The following is a 12,112-nucleotide window of genomic DNA, read 5'->3' as shown; positions in this document are numbered from 1 at the left end:
CTCTCGGCTAACCTGGCGGGTTCGCTGGTGGAATCAATATGAAAGAATAAATGAATTTTTCCATGCACAACACGGTGGCACCACAGTGTTTTACGTGTAAGTTTAAAATCAGCAACATAGTCTTCTGCATCGTTTTTGCCGCCAGCTCCCTCTCGTCTCTGCTCGAGTACCACTGCTGCATCCCACGCCACTACGCCCCCTGTCTGTCACCCCAACCTGAGAACCGCTCTGCCGACACCGTCTAACTGTTTCTTAGAGTACAAGCTCTGTCTGCTGCCAGTTGGAGCTCATTACTAACATCTGTAACGTTGCATTAAGGCTGGTAGTGTGTCCGGGTCAGCTTCCAGCGAACACCGTCTCCAGTGACATAGTTTATCTGCTCTCGAAAGATCACAGTTCTGCATGTGTGTGCTGCGGACACGCTGTCTTCCGAGGAGAAAAAGCCATGTTAACAGGACTACAAGCATACGTTCCTGGTTTGACGTACACACAAGTGTCCCGTCACATCTCAAATTACCCGCTAAATCAAAAGATCTTAATACCATAGAAAAGTTTTCAGCACGACTGATCTTCTTTTTCTTCTTCTTCTTCTTCTTCTTCTTCTTCTTCATGAAACTTTTCTGCTTATGCTTCTCATTTCTCCAACAGCCCATAATTTAACATCTCCCCCGGTTGCAGTCCTCTTCGTTTTATACGATTCTTCACTTGGTCACTCCATCTTGTTCGTTGTCCTCCAATTGGGCTCCGTCCAGATTCTGTCCATTCTCTACCTCTACTCGGAAGCGCCATTCTTTTAATGTGGCCAAACCAATGAAGCTTATTACGCTCCATAGTTTCTTTTAGGGGACAGATTGGATGGTCCTTCGTATTATTTCACTCCTTACCTGTCCCTTCTCGTCTTACCGACGATACCTCGAAGAAAGTGCCTTTCAGTTGCTTGTAACCTGCTCACGTTACTGTGATCAAGTCCAACTATTACCAAAAATGTTTATTCATTATCGCGCCCTGTAATACCATTCTTAAATGACAATTCACTATGAATTGCTTTAATGGATTCCGTTGCGTATAATAGGACTCTGTCCTCGTGGAAGCCATTTTTACATATATTCCACATATCTATAAACCTTTGCAACACCGGGTAGGGGGGGGGGGGGGAGTTCATGACCTCCTTTTGAATTTTGAAAATCTAATCACTTTATTTTTAAAATTTCGAAAGAAATATTGAATGTTTTTATTGAATCCTTGTACCAGATTTGATACACGTTTCAAGCCCTTCAGTTAAAGTTAACCCAAAAATGTAAGTCTCAGTAGCAGATGTCAGTTTCCACAGTGAATGTCACAATCAATATTTCCAGGTTCGGGGCTTTACATACACAGCACTATCTAATTAGCATTTTATAATTTTTTGTGTTGATCATAAAGTCGGTAGCACCCGTTGCTGAGAGTGTGTTGGTGAAGCCAAGTGTACGCTAAAAGGTATTTTAATGTTCTGGTCCCTACTTACACTTCAGTACCTCTCTAAAAAGCATGTTGTTGATGAAATTCAATAGGCGATTTCTGATTTTAGTTTTTTGGAGTGGGTATAAAGTGCCGATGACATTATAATTCCGTCGCAGACAGCAAAAGACTTGGAACAGCCTTTGAACGGAATGGACAGTGCCTTGGAAGGAAGATATAAGATAAACATCAAGAAGCACAAAACAAGAGTAATGGAATGTAGTCGAAGTAAAACAGATGATGATCAGGGGATTAGATTAGGAAACAAGACACTTATAGTAGTGGATGAGTTTTGTTATTTTGACAGCAAAATAACTGATCATGGCCGAAGCAGAGAGACTGGCAATGGCAAGAAAAGCATTTCTGAAGAAGGAAATCTGTTAACATCGAATACACGAGGGTTGGAACTTCAATAGTGGCAACTATTTATTTACAGTTCGTACAAAATAGACACGGGTTTCAAAGTTTTACTGACCTTCAAAGTAGTCACCAGCATTGTGTATAACCCGTTGCCAGCGATGTGGAAGTCGTAGGAAACTCTTAGCAGTGCCAGTTGTGTTGTTTATTGCCCGACGAATTTGTAGCAGTTCTGAAGCAAATGCCGTGAAGTGTTTCCTTCAGTTTAGAAACTGAGTTGAACTCACGAGGGCTTAAGTCAGGGGAGTGCAGCTGATGGTGTAGCACTTAGCAGCCCCATCAGTCAAACAAATCAGTAACAGTTTGCACTGTACGTGCTTGAGCATTGTCCTGCAAAATGATGGTTAGGTCCTAATAAAGTGTCATCACTTCTGTCTGTACGCTGTTCATATTTGGAACACAACCTACAACCAGCTTAGAAACAGAAGTGATGACACTTTCTGCAGGACCTAACCATCATTTTGCAGGACAATGCTCAAGCAGGTACAGTGCAAGTTGTTACTGATTTGTTTCACTAATTGGGCTGCTAAGTGCAATATCACCCACTGTACTCCCCTGACGTAAGCCCTCGTGAGTTCATCTCGATTTCTAAACTGAAGGAAACACTTCACGGCATTCGCTTCTGAACTGCTACAAATTCGTCGGGCAATAGACCGTACCGCTCTGTCAACAGAGCTGCACTACTTAGAGTATCCTACGACTTCACATCGCTGGCAACTGGTTATACACAACGTTGGTGACTACTCTGAAAGTCAGTAAAACTTTGAAACACGTACCTATTTTGTACGAGCTGTAAATAGGCCACCATTAAAGTTCCAACTCTCGTACATTTAAGTGTTAGGAAGTATTTAGTAAAGGTCTGGAGCGTAGCCATGTATGGAGGTGAGACATGGACATTAGACAAAAATAGAACACAAGCTTTTGGAATGTGGAGTTACAGAAGAACGTTGAAGATAAGATGGGTCGATCACGTAACTAATGAGAAGGTACGGACGGAACAGAGTTAGGGAGACAAGAAATTTGTGGCACAACCTGTCGAAAAGAAGGGATCGGTTGATAGGACACGTTCTGAGACCTCAAGGGATCACCAATTTAGTACTGGAGGGAAGTGTGGGAGGGGGCAGGGGGTGAAAATCGTAGAGGGAGACCACGAGATGAATACAGAAGCAGATTCTGAAGGATGTATGTTGCAGTGGTTATGTTATGTTATGTTAACCAGGGACCTAGAAACGACGGAGAGGCTCTGTCCCCGCCGCAGCCGCAGTGGTCCATAACCCCACGACGACTGCTGCCGTCCACTTCACCCCTCCACCGCCCCACACTGAACCCCAGGTTAATGTGCGGTTCTGCCCCCGGTGGACCCCCCCCAGGAAACGTCTCACCCCTGACGAGAGTAACCCCTATGTTTGCTTGGTAGAGTAACGGTGGTGTACGCGTATGTGGAGAACTTGTTGGAGCAGCAATCGCCGACATAGTGTAGCTGAGGCGGAATAAGGGGAACCAGCCCGCATTTGCCAAGGCAGATGGAAAACCGCCTAGAAACCATCCACAGACTGGCCGGCTCACCGGACCTCGACACAAATCCGCCGGGCGGATTGGTGCCGGGGACCAGGCGCTCCTTGCCGCCCGGAAAGCCGTGCGTTAGAGCGCACGGCCAATCGGGCGGGCTTTGCAGTGGTTACTCGGAGATGAAGAGGCTCGCAAAGGACAGAGTAGCACGGAGAGCTGCGTCAAACCAGTCTTCGGACTGAAGACCATAACAACATAATGTACTGCGCTCCCCTCCCCCCTTGAAAATATGCGTTATGGAAAATCCCTTGGTATTGGTAGGGTTAAGACAGAAATCTTCGTCATTTGTATAAAATTTTTGTTAAATGTTACGCCTGGTGGATGCACAGTGGAAATTATATCCGATTCGTTAGTAATATTATTATTACATGAAACTTCCTGGCAGATTAAAACTGTGTGCCGGACCGAGACTCGTACATGACGTGCTACGTTGTTATATATATAGTTTAAATGCTTTTGCTATTCGCACGACGCTTTTCACAAGTGCAGAACTTGTCACTCTGCTGTTACCTCTCGGTGTGCTGCCATGCGCTGGCCACTCGTCGTATCACTGAACGAGGCACGGGTAACGTATCTAGTGGGTGGGCCAGGAACTTTGGATAGCATCAGACCATTCGGCTAGTGGTCGCGAGTTTTCGGTTGTGTGGATGAATGGTTAACCTGAAGCTTCGCTCTGACGCTGCATTTAGATATGTTAGCACCTCTATAGTTTTCATCATGCTTATTTAACATTTATTTATATAAATAAATAAACAAACAAATAATTTCATCACACTGCATCATACTTGTTATGTAAGGTCGCAACATGATTTCGTTTGTATCCACCTTGATAAGACTATTTTATGAAAATTGTGAAAACTTTGTACATTATGCCCTTTTGTATAATACCAGAGATTTCTTGTAGGGAGTAAAATAACTGATGATGGTCGAAGTAGAGAGGATATAAAATGTAGACTGGCAGTGGCAAGGAAAGCGTTTCTGAAGAAGAGAAATTTGTTAACATCGAGTATAGATTTAAGTGTCAGGAAGTCGTTTCTCAAAGTATTTGTATGGAGTGTAGCCATATATGGAAGTGAAACATGGACGATAACTAGTTTGGACAAGAAGAGAATAGAAGCTTTCGAAATGTGGTGCTACAGAAGAATGCTAAAGATAAGGTGGGTAGATCACGTAACTAATGAGGAGGTACTGAATAGGATTGGGGAGAAGTTTGTGGCACAACTTGACTAGAAGAAGGGATCGGTTGGTAGGACATGTCCTGAGGCATCAAGGGATCACAAATTTAGCATTGGAGGGCAGCGTGGAGGGTAAAAATCGTAGAGGTAGACCAAGAGATGAATACACTAAGCAGATTCAGAAGGATGTAGGTTGCAGTAGGTACTGGGAGATGAAGAAGCTTGCACATGATAGAGTAGCATGGAGAGCTGCATCAAACCAGTCTCAGGACTGAAGACCACAGCAACAACAACCGCATAAAGTTGCTTGTCATGAATCTCAGACAGAGAAGATTAGCTTCGTCTGCTTACTACGTTGAATCTCCTTCGTTTGTGCCTGGAACCATGTGGCTTCCCTTGCCCTATTTAATCAAGTAATGCACTTACTTTGTAGCAGCGCAGATTATTCTCTTGTATCACGTAATATTCCAACTTCGCAGATCAATTTCCTTACTCATTTCGTCGAAAGTCACTACAACCTAGAGATTAATATTTTAGGATTCGTAATCTCATATTTCTGTACTCGTTCACATCTCATAGACGGTATATACATATGTACTGAACGAGTGAGTGTTCGTCTATAAGACGAACTTCTATGCAAAAGGAATCTATTGCTTTTGCAGATCTCCTTCGCCAATATTAAAGGATGTGATTCGCTCTGAAAGACATGAACAACTTTCGCGTTGCACGTGCGACAATTTAATTGTTGTCGATGAATATTTTTGAGTCAGATTTTGCTATCAGATGGGCTTTCTTGAAAAATGCTATAAATCGTTTAGAAGACGCTTGAGAATTTTAGTTGAACGTTCAAGTTAAGTTTTAACGCAACGGCAGATTTAATTAGTCAGACACTGCCGGGACTGGTGATCTTTCAAGAATCTCCTGATCATAATTATAGGCAGCTAGCTTTCACAGTGATGAAGGTTCCTGCCTTATTGTGCACATGGAATATGGAAAGGTGGCTGACATGGGGAGATATTCTCTTAAAAATAATGATTATGCAGTGATGTACTTCGTAGTGAGGATGGTGTAATAGGAAAAAATCGCAATTGGGGTGCATAAATGGATGCTTCAGTCACATTAAGGTGACCGCCTCCTACGTTTGATGTCAACGTGCAATAACCACTCACAGAGGACAGGTGTCAGCAGGAGCAATACGTAAAGCGTGTCGTGGTGATGCGGAAAGCACTGAAGTAGTTGTAATGCGGAAATCGAGCGATTTATCTGACGTCTAAGAAGGCATGATCATTGGCTTTCGGAACCAAGAGCGGGTGCATTTCTGTAACGGCCAAGTTTGTAGCCCCTTGGAGTTCTGCAGTGGTTAGTGTATACCATGCACGGCAAAAATGGTGCCGTCCAAAACTGGCGCCGATGCAAATGTTATCCACAACGAGCCATACATAAATGGAAGCTGTGAACGACGGCTGCGGAGATGAGTGTGGGCGAATGAACGCGCAACTGTTGAGCTGACCGCAAAGATGAATCAAGGAGCTACAGTGTCTCTTCAAGCACTGTTGAGCGAACGTTGCGCTGTATGTGCCTGCACGCCAGGCGCCCGTTTCATGGACTCAACTGCTGTTCATTGGCAACTACGGCTGGAATTTGCGCTCCAGTACCGGAACTGGACGGTCATTGAGAGGCGACAGGTGGTATCTTCAGGTGAATCGAGTTTTATGCTCCATCAGACAGATGGCCGTGGGCGTTTACGGCGTGAAACGTCTGAACGCGAACGCCCTGCACGCATTATCTACTGGGGAATATATTCGTTGCATTCCGTGTGTGATCTCGTCACTCTCGAAGGTACGGTGGATAAACACAAGTATGCATCTATCCTTGGGGACCTTGTCCACCCCTACATACAGTTATCAATACGTCGCACAGCTCTCAGCGTACATGCGTGGTTCAGTGTGCACCAGGATGAGTTTACCATACTCCCTTGGTCGCTGTACTCCCCGGCTTTAAACCCAGTCAAAAAAAATGGTTCAAATGGCTCTGAGCACTATGGGACTCAACTGCTGTGGTCATAAGTCCCCTAGAACTTAGAACTACTTAAACCTAACTAACCTAAGGACAGCACACAACACCCAGCCATCACGAGGCAGAGAAAATCCCTGACCCCGCCGGGAATCGAACCCGGGAACCCGGGCGTGGGAAGCGAGAACGCTACCGCACGTAAACCCAGTCGAGAACCTGTCAGACCATCTCGATCGGGGTGTTCGCTCCATGGATAAGTAATAATAATGTCGTGTGACGAGGGCCTCCCGTCGGGTAGACCGTTCGCCTGGTGAAAGTCTTTCGATTTGACGCCACTTCGGCGACTTGCGTGTCGATGGGGATGAAATGATGATGATTAGGACAACACCCAGTCCCTGAGCGGATAAAATCTCAGACCCAGCCGGGAATCGAACCGGGGCCCTTAGGAGTGACATTCTGTCACGCTGACCACTCAGCTTACGGGGGCGGACCGCGCCATGGATCGTCATCCGAGAAACGTAACGCAGCCAGCCATTGCACTGGAGTCGACATGGCTTCACAACCTTGCGGTACGTTACAGAACCGCCTCCCACTCGTCCACGCTGGGAAAGGTAGTTTTCCTATTGATGTGACTGGACTGTGTACATTTAACAGTGGTATACATTTACTGAGATGGGGGAATGGGGACGCAGTTAAACAGAAATTAATAAGATGGGGGAGGGACTATTTGGAATAGCGGACGACATGTGGCAATCTACAACACACAGTTTGGTTGCTCTATGGAATGTCATCATCAATGTATAATAAGAGTAATGAGTGGTGTAAATCCAACAACATCATGTCGAAACCTATTCAAAGAATTGGACATATTAACCACAGCTTCTCAGTATATTTATTCCTTAATGAAGTTTGTTGTAAATAATACATCTCTTTTTCCAACTAACTTCTTAGTATACAATATCAGTACTAGGAATAAGAACAATATACATAAAGATTTAAAATCACTTACTCTTGCCCAGAAAGGAGTCCAGTATTCAGCAACGCATATTTTTAATAATTTACTAGCAACCATTAAGAGTTTAGTTTTAGACAAGGCACAATTTAAACATAATTTAAAACAATTTTTGGTGGCCAACTCCTTCTATTCCATCCATGAGTTTCTCAACAAGTGCAGTAGACGATTTTAATGAAAATTAATTATACTTTTACTTTTGAAAATACTTGGTTGTAACAGCCGAGTAACTACCTACTGTGTGAATGATGGATGTATAGAAAGCAGATGTAAGTCTTAAGTCTGTAAATAGTGGAAGTTTAATTTTAAATCTTGTACATAATCTGACTGAGGATCACTGAAATGAATAATTTACTTTAATCTTGGACAATACTTGGTTGTAATAGCCAAGAAATTAACAAATATCTGAATGATGGATTTAATGAAAGCAGATGTATTAAACCTGTAAGTATTAGAAGTTTAAATTTAATTCATGTACATAATTTTACTGTTTATTGACTGAGGATCATTAAAATTAATGAAACTCAAGTTTTTCTAATTACATTTTTGTAATATGTTTATCTGACATGTTCCACACCCAGGAGGATTCCCTCTTTTATGGGTCTATGGAATGAATAATTAATCTAATCTAATCTAATCTAATCTTCAGCTGGGCATGGAATTCTGAAGGAATTTGTGTGTGCTTTTCCTCGCCAAAGTGAGGCCTTTATGATGGCTTGGGGCTGTGTTACACGCTATCAGGGTAACGTCTCCTGACTATTTTCCCCCCAGTTTAGTTGTTAGTTGACCAAGCGAGGTGGCGCAGTGGTTTGCACACTGGACTCGCATTCTGGAGGACAGCGGTTCAAACCCGCGTCCGGCCACCCTGATTTAGGTTTTCCATGATTTCCCAAAATCGCTTCAGGCAAATGACGGGATGGTTCCTTTGAAGGGGCGCGGCCGCCTGGCTTCCCCATCCTTCCCTAATCCGATGGGACTGGTGACCTCGCTGCTTGGTTCCATTCCCCCCAAGTCAACCAACCGACCGGTGCAGTTACGTTTATCGACAGCCGCTGCTCACGTAACGGGATGTAAGTCACAACATTGGCCGCCCCTACGCAGCGCTTCCCGTGCAGTAAGTATCGTGACCTCAAATGCCGTAGCTGCGGCGGCGATCCGTCAAGGTGGTCTCGGGCATCCGGTGACGCAATGGAGGCGGTGGGAGCGCAGCCGCGAGAAGCAGAAGAAGACGCCGCTTGGGGGCGGCGGGCCTAATGCGATAGCCGCGGCTGCCGGCGTGAAATCGGCGGCGATCAGCCGGCGCGCTGCGTCCGCGCCGCCAAGGCCGGCCCCAGGCTGCGCTAGCTGGCAGCTCCTGCGTGCACGTCTACCGCATCCTGTGGCTGTTAAAGCGTGGTACTCGCGGATTGCTCTCGCAAGTGCAAGACAAGGAGAGATATTCCGTTCCTTGATGGCATTTGACATAAACACAGAGACGTACACTGCGACCCATTGTATAAAATATTCAGAATTCAGAGCAGTGTTTGATCGCAATTTTTCCTCCTATTTTATCACCGATTTCGATCGACGTGATGATCCTCATATACAGGACGACTTTGATAAACTGGGACAAACTGCTCGAAACGATCGCTTGGAGGAGTTCAATGACTGAAAGTACGCATGCGAATACTGATAATTGGGAAATTTTTGACTGTACTAGTGCCTTAGCTCCACACTCAAGACAGAAGTCAGCTGCAGGACCATCATGTAGTAGCCACATTATCCTTCGTACCACCAAAGGACGTCTTCCAGCAAGGGTGGCTGGGTCACCCGCAGGAAGTGCAGCTGTGCCTCATCTCTGTGGCTTTGTGGAAGAAAGTGGACCCCACCCGCTCATTGAGACTGAACCGATGCTGATGGTTCACTACCACCGTACTATGCGGATTCGACATCACCCACGGGCGGATGTTATGAAAGTTGGTAACACTGCGCCTCCTAAAGTTAGCCTAATCTTTGAACAGGATGTGTGTCAGAAATCTCAGCACCGAGGTGGTCTATGCGCCGAACTAGCGGCAAAAGAGTTGCCACGACGGCAAGTTCATAGGTAATATCGTCTATACGTGCTCCAAGTCATACGGATGGTGGTACTGTTATGGAGAGCCGGCGCTTCAGTCTGGAACTGCGCGACCGCTACGGTCGCAGGTTCGAATCCTGCCTCGGGCATGGATGTGTGTGATGTCCTTAGGTTAGTTAGGTTTAAGTAACTCTAAATCTATGGGAGTGATGACCTCAGATGTTAAGTCCCATATTGCTCAGAGCCATTTTTGCTATGGAGAATGTTTCATACGATCGTCTGGAGGGCCACCTGTTGCGCTCATATTCGAGTCACTGTGAAACATCTTTTACCTACACCTTCAAATGCATGAATCTCTATCGGAACGCATTTCCAATCATATATCCTCCCTCTTAGAGACCCTATACTACGGTTTCGCAAAATCACCCTGTGTTTCTACAAAAGGCCAAAATAGCAAGGACGTTTATAAATCAGAACATTAAGAGTGCATACAACAGTACTGTAAGCAGCATTTACATAAATTATCTGAGAAGGATCTAAAAGGCAACGTACCAGACTTTTTAAACCATAAGACAAAACATAAAAATTTTCTACCCTGACGAATACCGCCGAAAGATGGGAAAACATAACAAAAATACGATGAACAAAACTAACCCGCTGTATAAGGTCACAGACAGCATATTTTGCTAGTCGCTGCAGAGCAGGCAGCTGGTCAGCTTGGCCGCTAGGTGTTGCTCTCTGCAGGCACTGTTTACAGTTGGGTAGTGGCGTTGTCTTCTGCAGGAAAACGTTTTATTTGCTATTATCGCGAGGTACAATACATCGAATACTAGTTCCAGCCATTTGAATGGGCATGTTGATATCATATATTACAGCAGTATCTACATCGACTAACGAAGCAAAGCGCTTTGTCGCAATCATGTTTACAATTTCAAACTCTTGCGACAAATCATCTTCCTTCATTGCTCGATGTAGACACTGCTTTCTATTATACGATCCGAAAATAGCCATTTAATTAGTTGAAACTAGTGATCCATGTATCCTTCGTTGCGATCTTGGCACATAAAGTGTTTTCCCAAGGAAGACTACAACACTATATTTATAGATCGCCTCCTACAACGTTGGTAATGACACGAGGGGCGTCCAGAAACTAAGTTCGGATCGGTCGCGAAATGAAAACCACAGTGAAAATCCGATGAAGCTTTACATGTATATGTTGGGCCGTGTCTCTACTATGCCTTTTCTTTTTTTTTCTTTATTTGATTTTAAACACCTTATACAAAGGCGGGCTGTCAGCAGCACAATACGCCGCTCTTCAGCCTTGAGCTTGACGACAAGTAGTACATAAAGGTGGCACAGAGTAGACAGTAAAAACGGTGGGCAAAAAATGTAGACACTAAAAATCGAAAAAAAATGGAGCCGTTCACGCTGGACGAGAAACATCACTAACACTAGGCGACACGGTGCACAAAACATGGATGATGGCGACGGCACGTGAACGGTGGTGGCGTGACGGCGAACAACACTACACACAAACGAAGGCACACACACGAAACACTGACGGCGATGATCTCCGGCGCGCGAATGTTCACTGAGCGTGTACGAGTCCGGGGACCTGCCAAGAGAGGAGGTGGAGGAGGAGGAAGGGGAAGGGGAATGGGAGAGGGGAGAGCAGAGATGCCACGGGCAGGGGAGAGAGGGGGAGGGAGGAAGGGGGAGGGGAAGCCCGGGGGAAGAGGGAGGGGACGGGGGAAATGGAAAGAGAAGGGAAGGAAAGAGAAGGGAGGGAGGGTGCCTAAAGGAAAGGACACCGGAAGTGGGGGGTGGGGCAGGGTCAAAGTTGATAGGAGGGGTAGATGGAGGGGAGGAGGACATCATCAGGGATGGGGAGCTGGTGCAAGCCATCTTGGGAGAGGGTAAGGAGGGTGGACAGATGGAGACCGGGTGGGACGTGGGAGTACAGGTGCGGCAGCAGGCGGGGGCGGGAGAGTATCGGGGAGACTAGTGGGTGAGGAGGATCGAGTTTACGGGAGGTGTACAGGATCCGTATCCTTTCAAGGAAAAGGAGGAGGTGGGGGAAGGGGATCAGATCGTACAGGATCCGTATGGGGGAGGGGAGACGGATGCGATAGGCGAGACGGAGAGCATGGCGTTCAAGGATTTGGAGAGATTTGTAAAAGGTAGGGGGGGGCGGAGATCCAAGCCAGATGGGCATAACAAAGGATAGGGCGGATGAGGGATTTATAGGTGTGGAGGATGGTGGAGGGGTCCAGACCCCACGTACGGCCGGAGAGGAGCTTGAGGAGACTGAGTCGGGAGCGTGCCTTGGCTTGGATTGTCCGGAGGTGGGGAGTCCAGGAGAGGCGACGGTCGAGG

Source organism: Schistocerca nitens, chromosome 9, assembly GCF_023898315.1.
Source record: "Schistocerca nitens isolate TAMUIC-IGC-003100 chromosome 9, iqSchNite1.1, whole genome shotgun sequence".
NCBI lineage: Eukaryota > Metazoa > Arthropoda > Insecta > Orthoptera > Acrididae > Schistocerca > Schistocerca nitens.
This window is presented reverse-complemented; position numbering follows the sequence as displayed.